Below are 17,804 nucleotides of genomic sequence, written 5' to 3'. Positions count from 1 at the left end.
TGTCTTTATAATTGTTCAAAGAGGTTCAAACAAACATCTTCATTATGCTCAGCTATTCCCACCTATAGAAAATAGTTAGTGTCAAAAACCTTTGGTTGAACTTCTTTGAACTACTTTGAACCGAGGTTCGAAGAGGTTCAAAGAGGTTCAAGATACGAGAGTTGCGATGGACAATGCAAGGCTGATTTCTATATGCAAGGGTTTGTGATATTCATAAGATATGGGACTAATAAAGGCTTCTTCAATGTATGACTTTGGGCTTCAAGGGAAATGAGAGGAATTTTAAAATATGGCAACTCAAATTAAGGCTAACATTCTCTCTAGTTTGAAAAAATGGATTAGCCTTTGTGTTAATATTCCTTACATAGTGGGTACTAGATAATCAGGTTATAATCAAGTTCTCTCCAAATTACTATCCCCAAGGAAATAGTGCAGATGATTCTACAAATAAGAACTTGATCACACTAATAAGAAATTTGTTGAAGGAAAACCCTAGAGATTGGCATACTCAACTCAAATATGCATTATGGATAGATCAAGTCAGGGTCAAGAATGCTTTTGGAACATCTCCATAGCTACTCATCTAAAAACTAGTGTTAGTGTTCCCACTTAACCTTAGGATTCCTATTTTGAAATTCGTGAGTGGGTATGTTGAAGATGTTGAAAAGGCTTAAATCAGATTAATGAATCTCTTGAAAATGGATGAGAAATAGATAGCTTCTTAAGAGAATATGGCAAAACATCAAATGTTCATTAAAAGGTGGTTCAAAAAGTGGGCCACAATCAAGTCTTTTAGAATATCCAACCTTGTTCTTCTATGGGATAAGGCAAAAAAAAAGCCAGAAAGCCACACTAAGTTTCAATGCTTGTGGATTGGCCCTTATCAAATTACAAAAATTATGGGAGAAAATAATTTTAGGTTGATTTCCTTACAAGGGGAAGTAGTTCCATTTCTAGTCAATGGGAAATTCCTAAAACATTACTTTGAGGCCTAAAAGTAGAAAACATTTCAAAAATAAAATAAAATTTGCAAGTGTGTTTACTTCTTGTGAGTGTCTTTTCATTTAGTAGTGTGTTTAATTTTAGTTGTGTGTTTTCTTTCAAAGTTGTGTCAGCCCAGGGGTCGAGTGCAGTCAAGACTTAATCTTGACACATTTCATAAATCACTTTTTTGGTTTTGACTTTTGGGAAGTGGTATTTGTTTGTCAAATCATCCAAATGATTTTGTTTCTTGTACCAACTAAAGAATGTATGTTACTTGTGGTATTAGAGGACTTTCTATCTTGAAATCAAAATTACAGATCAACGGCTCTCAACACTTCACAAATTTTTTTTTAAAAAATTAACTATCTTGGTGCTTTCAAACCAAGGTTAATGGTAGTAAGGGATAGTCCTAAACCTAATAGTTCAAATAAAAGGTCTTTTCAAGGAATTTTTGAGGTCACTATTTTGCATGATAGTTTTCATAAAGTTCTTAAAAGAGGAATGCAAAAGTTATCAACTAAAGAATGAATCTGAGAAATGATACCAATTCCTTGGCCACATAGTCTAAGAGTGGTTAGGGTATAAAAGGAATATAAAAAGGAAAGGTGGTGTTAAGAATGAAATATTCTAAATGGTCTAACAATAGTAATCTAACATTAGGGATATGCACTCCAAAATGGCTATTAAGTATCTATACAAATTGCTTTATGGAAGAATAAAAAAGAAACATGTGAGCTCCATGAAGAAAATTTTAGAAGATTACCTAGGACCTCAAATGCAAAAAAACAAGTGATAACCCATAAAGACCCCTCAAAATGAATCCTCTCATCTGATCAGATAAGTGATTGATAAACATGTTTTGTGAAGATTTTTGATGAATGAACTAGTGGGATGAAATTTTTTTTACAAGTTGTAAGAAGCATGTGATAGACTACATTTTGAGATGTCAAAGGAAAATGAATACACTAAGAACACAATGAGTTTTATTATTTAGTATTCTAAAGTTTTGACTATGAAACAACTTGAAATATGCTTTAAGTATTTTGGAATCAATTGGTATTTGACACATGTTAGAAGAATGCTTGCTAATGAAGCAATGCCTTTGTCATTACTTCCCTTGTGTTGGGGATTTTTATTGTGGTTTCACAATGCATGCCCCATTTCTCCTAGAAATGGGGACCATGAAGTCAAAAAATTGTTTTCCTAGATCCCTAGTTTGGGAATTAGGTCATTTTTGGGACTCCACCTAGAGTTTTGGTCCTACCTAGCCCTCTAACTGAGAAACCCAGCTACCTAAATTAAAAGATTTGGAGGAAAAATATGTTTTAAGTGCTTAAGAGCACACATACACACCTATCCAATGTGCACAACTATTCTAGATCTACATGTGTGCACTTATCTCCCTGTGGAGATGCACAAGTGTGCACATCCAAAGGTTGTGCACTATCCCAAGTCTATAAATACCCAAGACCCCCTCCCCTTTCCTCATTACTTTCCTTCCTACCCTTGAGAATTGCACATCCACACCTCCAAAGGTGCGACACTCTGCCAACCTGCACACACACACAAACAACAAAGTCATCAAAGGTGTGCATGTGCACACTTATTTAAGGTGCACAAGTGTGCACCTTTATTTTTTCTAATAAACCTAAATAACACAAATCATAAAATAATGCTAAAACATCTAAGTGAAAGGTGTCCACATGCACACTTATCTAGGGTGCACATGTGCACACTTTTAAAACTCAACCTAGCACAAAGGCTCCTAAGATAATGGTGTGCAGATGGATACCTTGTCAAGGTATTCATCTACGCACCATTTTCTACCCTTAACACAAAGACCTAAGTATAAAGGTGTGCACATGTGAACCCCATCATGGTGTTCATGTGTGCACACATAGCATTTGAAAATTACCTTGGTCCCCCTCCATGAACATTGCAATTAATGTACATACTAGCATACATGCACATGTGCACACTGCATAAGGGTGTGTACCTACGTAGCTGTACAACTGTGCAAGTGCACAAATGCACAAGTGCACAAATGCACAAGTGCACAAATGTGTAGGTGCACAAATGTGTAGGCACACAACTGTGCATTTGTGCAGGTGTACAACTATGCAGGTACACAATTGCACTCAAAATAACCATTTCAAAATCATTAAATGCACCTAGTGCAACTATTAAGGTGCATAAGGTGCACTAAATTTATTTCTAGAGCTTTGGAGGGGGATTTGAGTGGTTTTTCTTAAGTTTTGGTATTATGGGTTTGATTTTTTGTCACTTAGGGTTTGCTCCCCACTTGCTGAAAAGATTGCTCCAAAACTCATTGTTTTCAAGTTTTAAGGTACACCAAATAAATTTTTCTTTCAAGATGGACATTTAGAGATAAGAGATATTGAGTTGGAACACATAGAGTAGAACACATTCCTTGTACTCTACAATAATCCTAAAGAGATATCCTTGATGGTGTCGACACTTATCAAATTAGAGTTGGTCAATGAAAAATCTCATCCTACATTAGTGCAATCCTTAGAGCTTATCATGGCATTGGAAAAAGAAATTGTGTTCAAAGAAAGAGTCATCAAAAGTGTCATAGGAGAGATAGTCATGGACCTTAGAATGAGGAATATAGATAAATTATTCCATCTCCCTAGAGCTAATTAGTATGTGAAGATAACTTATCATCAAGCAGATAGATGGTATAGAGACAATGACAAGAAGGCTATAGAGATCATACAATCATCATTTTTTATTAATAGATCACCCTTGGGATGCAAATCTAGAAAGGTAGACATGACTAGGGGATATATGAAAGATGACATCAGATATGCTATTGTACTCTTGAGCAAAATTATGGGTCTACCAGTAGTTGGGCATCTTCAAATATGGATGGTCCATTTTGTAGAGACCATCAGAATAGCCAAAATGATAATTGATTAGGCCATAATACTGGGTGAAAACTTGGATGAATAGATAGTAGGAGTTAAATTTGACCCGAAATTTTACATAACATCATACTTGGTTTACTTATTGGTGGCAAGGAGAGTTTACTATCGAGGACTGTACAAGAAGGGAAGCATGCAAGATGTCAATGCTTGGCCCTATGCAATATATCCTCAATTGGTAAAGAAGAAATTCTCAAATTAGAGCAAGGAGTTTAATATAGTGAATGATGCTTTCATATTTACAATCATCTGATTCATAGAGGATGATTATGCTAAGAGGATGCTAGTATAGGTAGCAACAAGGATCATAGAGATTGATGCCTATTACATCTAGGTCAAAGCATTCACTTGCCTAAGAGTAGATGGAATTGTGGTAGATCTAAAGAAAATCTCAAGGTATCCATTAGATAGGCTCATCTTATTAGAGATTGCAAGAAAACTTACATTTGCATATGATAGAGTGAGAAAGCAACATAAGAAGACATGGGTAGGGCCTATTACTAAAGGTCCATTTAAGGTAAAGTAGAAGCAATATTTTATGACCTTTGAATCAAAGTGGGATCCATATCCCTTGGAAGATTGCAACTCCCCTTGCCCTTATTTTAATAATATTAGCAGAGTTCAACATTTGGCAGGAAGCAGTTTGTATATGAAGGTGCCATAGAAGACTAGTGGATGAATGCAATAGATGACTATGATATCTAAATATGGGATTATTGTAGAATGAGCCTGTCTAGTAAAAAGGGCCTTAAAAATAAAGATCTCACTCAAAGATGTTGAAAAAGACACATAAGATGTCTTGGACCCATTGTATAATTGTGACAAAATATTTGATAGGCCAATCATGAAGGGGGAGTTACATAGAGATGAGAATACAGATATTAATCATAAGAAAAGGCACATAATTTAGTTAACAAGGGAATGGACCAAAAAAAATTCTAACCTTGACCCAGTTCTACATGCTATTACCCTATAAGCCATAGCATGTCCAATTAAGGGTTAAGGTGCAAAAGTTATAGTACCAACTTTCCCTACTCAATCCCCAGTCAAATAGGAAATGGTATATCACCATGAGAGGTAAGTTGGGTATTTTAGAGTAGATCAAGGGAATAATAAGAGGAAAATAGATTCCCCAAAACAAGCTTGGTCTAAGACTTAAAAGAATCTTGATTAAGAGGTGGCTCAAGCCCAAGATACTGCACAAGTGCCCCCACCTAGACAAGAGCAAGAAAAGGAGACAAAAGAAGAAGAACATGAAACACCACTAGTAACTAGTTTAGATGAAGAAGCCTCCCCTTTAGTTTCCAATAAGTTTATGGTTGATCATGGAATAAAAATGACAAGTAGAGGGAAGTTACAAAATAATATTACCCCTATTCCTCATATTCCACAAACCATCCCTAAGGTAGATGCAACCAATGAAGAAGAAGAAGAAGATAATCTTGCTTTGAGTCAAAGGACTCATCTAGATAGGGCTACAATAGAAGAAAGAAGAAGAATATTGACCATAACATCACCATCCATTCCTAAGAAACCTATTTTGGTTACCATTTCTGAAGATGAGCAGCAACAATGGATTAAAGAACAAGAGGGGCAAGAAATAGATGTCTTCAACATATCTAATTTTGATTTTATGCACTGGGGACTAAAATGGTGGGTGATAAGATATGAGATACACCTATGAACCCACCTTTGGGAGAAGATTGGAACCAAATGACACCTCAACCAAAAGGGTCTCTAGGTACATCACCACTATCATTTCAAGACTTCTCTTTCCTAGTCAAAGGTTCAGCCACTCCTCTTTCTCCCATCACTAAAGAACAAGAACAAACATTGCACGAAGAAGAGCTAGAATATAGACTAGATAATGAAGTATCATAGGAGGGGTAGATACATGAAGAACCTCATAAAACTTCTTAGGATACAGAGGCAAGAACTGTGGCTACATCAGATACAAAAACTCTCAATGTAGATCTCTCTCAAAAGGAGGAAACTTGAGAAAGGAGTGATAAGAAAAGAGGGCCTACAAGGAAAACTCCCTCTTCAACCAAATACATGTCTCCTATGGGCACTACACTAGCTTAGCTAAAGAGGGAGGTTAGAAAAAAGAGGTAGGTGAAATTGAATTAAGAGGAAAGTATGGATGAGCTAGTGGAAGCTATCAAGAAGCCTGAGCCACCTATGGGTGATGCACAAAAATTAGCCTTCAAAATGAAGAACCAAGATTATGACTTATTTGCACATATTGATATCCCTTCTCCACATGATGGCATCAAGGATTTGACTCCTAGTGATTACCAAATCAAGGAGGTCCTCTTAAGAAAGCTCATAGTAGACACTGCTAAAGTTTTGATCACTATGGGCATGAAAGAGGTTTTCCAGAAAGTGGATAGGTATGAGTCAGAATTAGTAATGTTGAGGAAGAAAAATGAGATTTCGAGAGGCTATTTACATGAACTTGTGGGCCCCATTGACCTTGATAATCCAGAGATCACTCTTATTTTAACATTAGAGAGGAGACATAAGGAGAGTGTATAGATAGATTCATTTTTGGGTGCATGTCAGAAATGGCATTACAATTTTGAGGATAAAAGTGTACAAGTTAAATAGGGTAATTTGAACCTATTACATGATGTTCAAACTAATGTGGATAAACTAGTATCCATAGTGGACTAGGTTTTTTGGGCTGATAGATGAGGTACATACTTAGGTAGAAGACCTTCAAGAACTTTATAAAATATAAAGGTTCAAAGCTATCATACACTCATAGAGGTGTATACAATGGATGAGATTGATAAACTAGAATACTAGATCCAAAAGATAGTTGCCAAGAATAAGGTAATGGAAGGATTTCGCAAAGATATTCAAAAGTTAAGAGATCAAACACATGAGTAAATTTTGAAAGCTGAGAAGTATTATAGTGATACTTGCCTTGATAATTTTGAAGATGAGTCCAAATCTAAATTCATTCTAGTACAATTAGTGGTTCAACAATTCTAAAAAATCTTTGAAGATGCTTCGTCATAAGAAGATATCATACAAGCATTTAGGATTGAAGAGGTACAATTGGAGTTGGACACTAAACTAGATGATTTTGTGGATATGCTTATGGAGATTAGTAACTGTCAGTAGATAGTTAAAGATAAGTATAAAACATTGGATTTTCCAGAAGCTTCCCAAGTGACAGAAGTTATAGAGAAATTTAAGAGAAAACATCCATAAATAGCTCTGGTATAAAAGGGAAGAAAACCTAGAAGCTAGAAATTTAGTTTTGACACTTGGAATAATTTTAGATTTTTTGAGCCTATCACCAAGGTCTGCAAGGTACACTATTCTAGGGGTGTGACAATAATTTTGAAGAAGTAAGATATGCTAAGATTTAACTACTAGTTTCAAATTTAGAGCTTTCTATGCACCAAAAATGCATTCTGATGGAAATTCAACTCGCAAAAACATTTAGAGAAGGTCAAACTTCCATTTTTATAGCTTCTAGTGACTCTAAGATCCTATTATAGCTTCCTTCTTCTAATGTACTACTTATTTCTTTGTTTTAAGACATGTAAAGGCTCATGCACCCATTAATTGATAAAAACAAGAGCAGAGTCCTACTCAGCACCATTTAGAGGGTTAGTTTGTCTACAAATAGTTTGTTTTATTAGTTTAGAAGCATATGTTTGCATTAAGAGATCTCTCAATCTCAACACAAATTGAGGAGATGATTTCTTATAAATTTAGGAATGTAATATGTATTCTAAGCCATTATTTTGATACAATAATCTATAATATTGGTTCTCTCATTATAAGTGTAGTATTCTTGCTAGATTGTGTTTTTTTTTTTTGTGGATTCTTATTCATGATAAGAACAAAGCCAATGGTTTTTCTGTGTTGATTTTATTGTGTGATCTTTTAGTTATGGTGTTTTCCATGTGTTGACAAATTATGTTGATGTACCAAGATGGAGAATAGATCACCCTAATTTTCTTACATAGCTTCTTGTCTCGTATAAACATACTTTAATTTATGGCATTGCAATTTGATGAGAAGTGAAACATCTTTCATTTTTAACTAAGTTTCCATTGATGATTGCATCGGTGGATTTGATGACGCACTGCTCCTATTTTCATTGGTTTCCTACTCTATCTTTTTTATGATTTAACTAGCAGACGTGTTGTTACAAGCATTTTTGTCTATTAGAAATTTCCCTTTTATGGTATTTTCTTTCCTCTCTCATTAGCTTATCTTTTTATTTTCTTTACTAACACTTGGTTAAATTAGGAATTCATATAGTTGCATTGTTAGATTGTATTCATTTTAAAAATGAAAAATACCAAAAAAAAATCTCTTTTTGGTGGCTACTTTTTGAAACAACAAGTAGATTGAACATCTTATCTAAAATTGGTTAGAACTAGTAAAGTCCTCCCTATGAACAAATACATTTATCTTCAACTGAGTAGATTCTAGTAGGTCGTAAGATTTCCTAGAAACTTACAGTTGATCCTAGATTAGCTTTTCAAGATTGGAATTTGAAAGGATTCCTTTTGTTGAGAAACATTCAAAATGAAAGCTCAATAGTATCAAACTACCAAAAAATATGTTTTCAATGGGAAAGAAGATATTACATCAAATGCACAAAGAATAACACATAGCCTATGGAATTATTAAAATAGAATTACTCATCAATGTAATGTCATTCCACACAATAGTTTATGTTTGGAATTTATATATATTATTGTGTTATATTTGTTGATTATGTAATTGATGATTGTGAAGGTCATCAAGGAGTTATTGTGCACCTTCCAAAGGGACTAAAATGTGATCCTAGATAATTTAGTAGGCTTTCCTACTACAAGAGCTTGTAAATTGTGCATTTATTTGATAATATGCATATTGGAAGAATGCAATAGAAACATTGTGGAAAATATTAGATGAGAGGCATGACAAATAAAAATTTGTAGTGGCATTCATGAATCCAATCATGCACTAAAAATTTTTATTGAATCAAATAGCAATAAAGAGTAGATTAATATGAGTGTCCTTACTTGGTTATTAATGGAGTAGAAAAGTGATGCCATAAAAGAAGTCATACAAAAAAATCAAGAGGATTTTCTAAAAGCATAAGTAGTCTTATATCAAAGATAGGTGAATCTAGGCCAAGGTTGAAAATGCATGATTTTCATACCTTCATCAAGGTAAGTCATGTTCTTCTCTATTTACAATATATTTGTAAAATTGCATGCACTTTTTATTGTATTATGTTAGAAAAGAATGAAAACACCAATTTATATTTGTTACACTATGTGCTACCCCTATCTCTCCCCAATAACTTCAACAATAACATCAAAAAAGTGATATATGATCTTAGAAACTACATGAGTTAAGTGGTAATATTATATATATTTATTATATTCACTATTTATCTTTCTTGTTATGTAATATATCTCATTGTCTCATGTGTGTGTATATATATACATATATTTTGTGTATATATATACATGTATATATATATACATGTATATATATATACATGTATATATGTATGTATATATATACATGTATATATATGTATATACATATATATATATATACATATATACATATATATATATACATATATATATATACATATATATATATATATGTATATATATATATATACATACATACATATATATATATATATATATATATATATATATATATGTATATATATACATATACATACATATATATATATATGTATGTATATATGTATGTATATATATATATATACATATATATATATATATATATATATATGTATGTATATATATATATATATATATATATATATATGTATACACACACACACACACATAACATACATATATATGCATGTGTGTGTGTGTGTATACATGTGTACATTTATGTCTTAAATCTCTTGTATGTGGTTTACATTAAAGTAATTCCATAAAAAAGATATAAAATATTGGAAGAGAAGAATCCCTCAACTAATGTATAAAATGCCAAAGTGGCTACCTTAAACTTTTTTCAATGCACAAGAATACTACCTCATACACCAAGTTGAGGAGATTGAATTGTATGGACCTATATAGACTAGGTCAATGTGGATGATTGAGAGACACTTGAAATTTTTGAACAATTTTGTTTGACAAAGAGCACATCCTAAGGGTTCTATGGTGGAGGCTATATGTATACCAGACTATGGTTTATGTTGCTCAATATCTTCCTAAGCTTGCAACAAAGACCCACATCAATTGCATTTGGGATCCTGAACCCACTAAAAAATTCAAAGGGGAGTACTTGGCAGGGAAAGATATATTGAGGAAAGTGAGCGGTAAAAAATTATTAGATATTATTTTAGTTAATTTTTTTTCAATATTCTAAATAAATCAGTTGTATTCACCTATTTATTTTTCATACAATTTCTTGAGAGTGGGATGCACTACATTTTTATATGTTTGACATATTATTGTAGGTGAGACACTGCAAGGCTATGCTATGTAATGGTTATTAATTTTGCATCAAAAAGTTGGATAATGTGAAGAAAACTTGTGATTTTGGTACAAGTGCATTCTTTTAGGTGACTAAGATTTCATCTAGAAATGACTTACATCCTCAAGAGTCAATAGGATTTGGTATTTTAGGAGACTTGAAATTTGGGATAATTTTGAATATTGTATTAACTTTCTCATTACGAATGTGTATTGGGATATATAGGTGATTCAAGAGGATCTTATGGACATATTCGAACCAACATTTGAGACTTGTGTAAGGGATGGTCTTCCTACTAGTGTCATGTGTTCCTTTAATAAGATCAATAGAATTCTTTCAGTTATAGATCTCCAAGTCTTGAAAATAATTATTAGGGGTAAATGGAATCTAAATGGGTTAGTAAAGTCTCTATTCAGCTGATTATTATTTTCTATAATAATTGTTTTAGATATAGAGCCTTGTTGGGATTATTACTTTCTTCTATACTTTATAGCTGATGTTGTTATTCCTTATTTGGGTTCTTTGATGAAAGAAAAGAATTTGTAAGTCTTTGGGCTAAGGATGTGTGTACACCTGAGAATCAAGAACTTTAATTTGAAGCACCTAGGCACATTATACTATGTTATGTGGAATATTTTGGATGTATGTTCATACTTCCCCATTTCCTACTCATATCGATTACAAATCAATAAATGATCTTATGGTGGGCATGAACATGCCTAGGCCTATTTATTATTTATGATCATATTATACTCAACCTATGCAAAGCCTAAATTAGATGTCACCAATTTAGGGCTTGACATCTTGTATTCATGCTTCCACTACATTTGGGGAGTCTATCTACTCTCCCTTTTTATATATTTACATGTGTTTGAGTAAATAGCTAGTCATTTTATTTCTCATTTCTATATACATTATAGTATTTATATTTTTTTCTCTTTTATTCTATTTTGATTATCTATGACTAATTTACACATTAATATCTCTTTGGCTTTTATGGTGGTGGAAACACCAAAATTGGGGTTTAACATTATGAATTTTGTTCATAATTTCTTCTCTTCCCATTTTATATGCCATCAAATCTCTACAATAAATCTATAAATTAGTCATTCCTTTCATTTATATGTAGTTGTATTAATCAATTTGTTTTGGTAAATTAGCTACTATTTTCTTTTTTTCATGTTGGGCTAGTCCCTTTATTTTTTGGTCCCTATAATATGTGACCTTGGAATTATGTTAGTATGAGATGAAAGTGTACAATGCTAGTAACATGTATATGTGTTATAGTCCTCTAGAATCATGCAATTATCCATGGAAGAAAGATAACTTGTTTTAGGGTTTGATCCCTTAATCTTGTATTCTCAACCTTTATGGTTAGAATATTATTGTCTATCTAGTAGAGCCTTAGATTCATATTTATACACTCAAAATATATTAAAACAAATCTTAGGACTGAATACAAACTTTAATTTGGAATCTCATCGCATGATACATAAGAGTTAGATAAACTAAAACCCCTTCCTATATTATATCATGAATTAACTCTTATAATGGATTTCAAAAATGTATAATCCTTGGACAACAATTTAAAAGACATAAAGGAGTTCCTTAAGGAGGAGGGTATATGTCCTAAATCAAATGATGCACTCTACTAAGAAAATTATTGATTTTCAACAAGAAGTGCTTGCAATCTCTCCTTACTATAGGGTATATAGTGAAAGAGGTAGTGCCTTTTCCTTTCCCTCCTCATTAGGCACACTATCAAAGTATCTATGGAGAATGAATCAATGTTTCCATGTCTAGGACTTCCATATACATGATGAAGCCATTGACTTTCACCACCACCAGTAGTGTATCCAGACCTAGGATGTCCCTCAACCCTTGCAAACACATCTTTATTTTGATGAAGCAAATACCTATAGAGTCACTAATGTTGGTGAAAAATAGTAATAGTACTAACTATACCATACTACATTGTGAAAAGAATATACTATGATCATAAATAATAACTATGACTAGGCCTATTCATGGCCATTGTGATCATGCAGCAAGAAATCCAAACAATCATTTTTTTTTAAAACATTCTTGGTGATCAATCTATTGATTACATATTGAAAATTTGCAATGCCTATTCTAATGGCCATGCTTTATAACTGATGGCTACTTCAATGGACTATCATTGATAATGTTTGATAGCTATTTGTTGGACATTCAACATGGCCTTTGAAACTAGCATTGAAAATTTCCAATGTAACATCAAATTTTGTGATGCCTTGTGCATTTTACATTTACGCCGACCTACGGAAGGATTATGATGGGATTTTCCATAAAATGTTTGATGGCTAGAACTACAATCAAAAATTGAAAAACAATGGGCTTGACACCTCTTTCATTCATTTGTGTGATGACATGGCATTGAACAATCGATGACTAGCCTTCAAAAAAGAGCTTTAGATGTACTAGTGACTAGACCATACTTCTAACCAAGGTAGGGAGATTATCTACTTTATGGTGAGTTTTTAATTACTAGTCCTTTTGTTTCCCATAATTAAAATATTTTTATCTATCATTAGGCTCCTCATTTAACATTTAATAAATACTTAAACATTAATTATCTCTTGTCTAGCACATTAAATCAATTATTTGCAGCTTGTTTAGTTGATTCAAGTGGTTAGAAGGGAGCCATGTTTTCCTTAAAGGTCCTAGTTGTCCTCTAAGGTTGGTGCATTATTTCCTATTTTTTCCTCCTCCATATTTTGGTCAAACTAATGTAAACAAAAAACCTTCGAAGGGACATTTTGGCAATAACATAATGTCAATAGTGATCATCACACATGTTTCCCTATAATTTTGTAGGGTTATTAAAATAACTATATCCTAATTCATACATCTAGATGATCCCTATATTTGAGATATTCTCCTCTCTATATCCCAACTGTCATCACTGTCATTACTTCTAGGGGTGACTTGATGGGCCGTTCAAGAAAAGTAAATATCATTACAAAGAAGTTACTATCTGTAAATAGCTTAAATCATAGGAATTATGATACATAGGATAGAATGGCCTTGCCTCACTTATCACATACCACATTGACCATTTAGGTAGGGTCTGTTGGTGTTTTAAATGGTACTAAAACTACTACGCGAAAAAAAGCTTAATACCAGAATGACAGTACATACACAATCTAAAGACTAGCCTATTCTTATCAACAATTGCATATGTAAGGTATTTGGACCCAACTTCAACAAAACCACAAATGCTTTTCTACTCTTTTGGCTCTGCACAACCAGGGTGGGTATACCCAGGGATGGTTCAAATATGAAACGACTATATGAGGATTATTCTTAGTTTCATTCTGATTCTCATTTCAAAATCCTCAAATATAATTCTTACTAACTTGCCAAACACATCCCATAAACAGATATGGCCAAGAAGTCTTCTATAGATCTGTAGACATTTTCAACAACAATGGCTAACTGAAGCTAAAAAGATTTCATGCAGACAAGTGCTAGCCAACTTTGAAGATCTACAGGAAATAAAAGTAAAATTTGATTTGATGATGCATTTGAACAACCATTTGTAAGATACTTATCTTTTAGCTGAAATAACTTGATCAGTGCCTAATCCATTGGGGTTTCAGAGTCTATAGCAAAATCTAAGATCTAATTTGTTGCCTTACAAAAAATTGTATCAACAATTCTTATCAGAACTTATCATTCAAAATCCTTTTTAATACTTAAAGAATCTTATCACATTCATCAAAGCTTTTACTTAATCCATTGAATTAACACCAATGATAGATGGATATACAACCTAACTAGATTGCATTCAATTGTATAGGCTTTTACTCATACAACATCAAGGTAGCTAAGTATTGAGCAGGAGACAAAATTCAGAAAGAACTGATATGGGGACATTTCATAGTTTGTATTCATTTCCTTTGAAAATGGTACATCTTTTACAATAAACTCAGAATAGCCTTCAGAAATAAACACAGTTCATTCTATCTTCATGTATTTTCAAAAAATTTGACAGAGAAACATATTACAAACTTGCCTTCAAAATTTGGATCAAAAACTAGACTAAGCACAATACTTAGAAGAAAAAGAATTTGGACCCTTCTTTAGCCTTGGGATCTCACTTAAATAGTGTGAGATGCAACAAGCTTAGGGCTAAAGAGAGTGACACATGTCCTTTAAAAGATACCGACGAATGTCTGTAGTAAAAGAAAAAAAAAAAATAACAGAGAAGCTAACACATCAAAACATCCTGGGTGGGTCCCTTTTTATCATTCTTTCATTTAATAATTCATCCATCTCCCTTTTCCACTTTTCTTTTTCTTTTAGCATATCCACAGATTCTAAAGCACAAGGAAAAAGTGTGAAATTTTCAGCGATGTATTGGGAAAAGTAGAGTGTTAATCTTCTTTGTAAAGAATCCCTTTCATCATCAAAATTCTCTAGCTTATTTAATAAATCAAAAATCTTCTCAACTTGATGATAGGGCATTTGAACTGCAGATATACATATGATTGTAACATCATTATTTCTCTCCCTCCATTTCTGTGCAAGAAGAGTCAGCTTATCCTTATCCTTGTTCAACTCATCCATGAGGGCTGCAATTCTGGCCAACTGATCAAAGAATTTTAACCATTGTATTTTATCCCTCAAATATATTATACCCTGTTTCAACTTTTCTTCATATTGATTTCTCAATTCTATCTGCAACTCATGCAATTTTGTTTTTTCTGCTTCAAAGTCCTCTGCAGTATAGAATTGGGGCCTTTCAGGGGTGTTAGGTATTTCAATGATAGGGGTTGATCCAACAAATGACTGTGAAGGGTATGCAATTCTAAGTGTACTGGATTCTCCCACCTTTCTTTTCCCAAGTATCTTCTCCAGCTAAGATACCCTATTTTCCAGCTCAATTCTCTTTTTTAGTTCTTGATTGTAGGCATCCACCACTATTTCATACTTACTCTGCAAATCAATCATTTCCTTTTCTTCTCTTTTTGCAGTGGCCAAGGCAAATTTAGAATAGTCCACATTCATGTAGGCTACCTGTACATTTGAAGTATCAGCGACCCTCCTCAAAATGATATTCCCTATTAGTCCAGAATCATCAGGCTATAATGGAGTAGTCCTGGATCCTCTTCTTAGTGACCACATAACAAGGGCAGCTTGATCATTACTGAATGTTGTTCCTAAGAATTCCTTTTTATCTGGATCCTATAATCCTAAATTATTTGACATAGAGTTAAAAATTAAGGCATCAGTAATATCCCAATTGGGCAATAATAAAATATTTGCATTTTTCACCATCTATCTACCCTCGTCAGGGGTTATATTTTGGAATTCTTGTATCATTTGTTCTTTTATTTGATTATGAATGGAGGCTTCATCCATTTTTTGATGCTCTACTTTCATATTCCTACACCTTTGTTCAAAAATGTGCATGTTTTCCCTCCATGCAAACTGATGGAAAGCCCTAGATTTTAGAAAACTGTTATCAGACAAAAATTGCTGACTGGCCTGCTCCAAAATAGGCTCTAATTCCCTTACTCTGAAATCTACTATAGTCAATTCAAAACTTGGCATAGGAGGCTCCTGGGGGTTCCCTTCATCAATTTTTGCTTGAGTAACAAAAACTCCTCCTTGCGACCCCATTTGTTCAATTTGCTCATTGGTGAGCTGCTCTTCCTCAATTCTCATTGGAGTTTGTGAAGGTGAGTAACCTTCATCATGGGATTCCTCTTCCCTTATTATTTTTTTTCTTTTGGGAGAAGGTTCAGGGGGTCTTTCTTCAAGGATAGTACTAGTAGATTCAATTACCTATTTTTTTTTGTTTACAATGGGCATCTGCTCCCGAATAATAGTATATCCTGTCCTCTTTTGAACAACCAGTGGACCTACTCCTGTGTTAGGGGTGAAACCCAATTTTCTCATAACTTCTCTGGCTTTATCTGGAAAAGGATTAATAAAATGTTGTTTCTTTTCATTCATTACCTCCATTATTTTTGAAAATGTACTCATGAGCTTATTCATCCTATCTACATTAGTTGCAGCATTACTAAGAGGACTATAATCTTTGTCAAAAAAATTAATGAATTCTAAAACTTTTGAATAGACTCTCCATTTTTCTTTCTTTGTTTCTTGCTCCTGGAGAGATTATTCATTCCTTATTATATCTTCAGGGAAGTAGAATTCATGCTGACTTGGATGAAGCTTGATCCTATATCTAAGAGCAGAATTAAAGAAGTCTTATGTGTCACAAAAATGAGCATGAGATACTGCCATCTTATACCGATCCAAAAATTTGTAGAGGAAGATCCACCCTTCTTTAGTGATTAAAAACTGGTGAGCTATAGTGCAACTAGGAAAAAATGATCCTGTTCCCCTTTTGTGCAAAAAGGTTTCCTCCACTCCTCCCAACTACCATAAAAATTCAGCTACCCCTACCTTTAGAGGTACCTGATAGGGTAGTACATGGGGTGTCCCTTTGAAACCATAGACCCTAATGATAGTTAAGACTGAGTATGGGATGATATCTCCCCAATTATGTGAAACTTTTAAACTATGGGGTCTGTCCATAGGCCTAACAAGATGCATTAGTGCCTTAGAAATTCTGGGATTGTCACTCAATATGAGGCATCTTAGTTTAGAAGCAAAGTGCCTATCAAATCTAACAAAACTAGCATTTTCTGCTTCCCAAGTCATGTCTGCACTCCATAATTGAACTGGTAGTGCCTCCTCTTCTTGTTCCCTATTTAAAACCATTTCTTTATCGAAATATGTAACCCCTTTAAAAAGAAACATATGCATCAATAGGGAGTACTGACCCCAAACCTTTTCCACCTTGCCCTTTGCAATCCCCACCAATCCATTGTGAATCTCATTAGCCAGGTAAGATGCAAAATCAAAAAATATTTCTACACCAAAAGAAGAGATTTGGGTGATCATATACATGAAGCTCACTGGAATAAAGTCTTCTTCACCCTCTCCGAAGACTCTGCACAGGGTCCTGTATATTTCTACTGCCCTGGCATTAAAGCATGATTTCTTGAAAGGTTCTTTAGAAGATGATGTTATTGTTGGTAGGTTTCTGATTCTGCCTATGTGGGCTTTCAATGCACCTTGTCTAACTATATCCCTTTTGGACATATATTCCTTTTCTAACTCTATCAAATTAATGGGCACATGATACATGGTGAGAGGTCCCAGACTGAAAACCTTCCTAATTTCTTCTGGACTGATGGTAATTAAAACCTCACCATCCATTCTTCTCACTACCTTAGTGGTTGGATCATAGCTTTTTGCTATAGTTTCAAGCAGGTCATAATCCATAAACACACTGGGAACAACAAGCTTCCCAAGATCAAA

The sequence above is a fragment of the Cupressus sempervirens genome, chromosome 9, assembly GCF_028749045.1.
Source record: "Cupressus sempervirens isolate cs-2001-9-10 chromosome 9, ASM2874904v1, whole genome shotgun sequence".
Classification (NCBI taxonomy): domain Eukaryota; kingdom Viridiplantae; phylum Streptophyta; class Pinopsida; order Cupressales; family Cupressaceae; genus Cupressus; species Cupressus sempervirens.
This window is presented reverse-complemented; position numbering follows the sequence as displayed.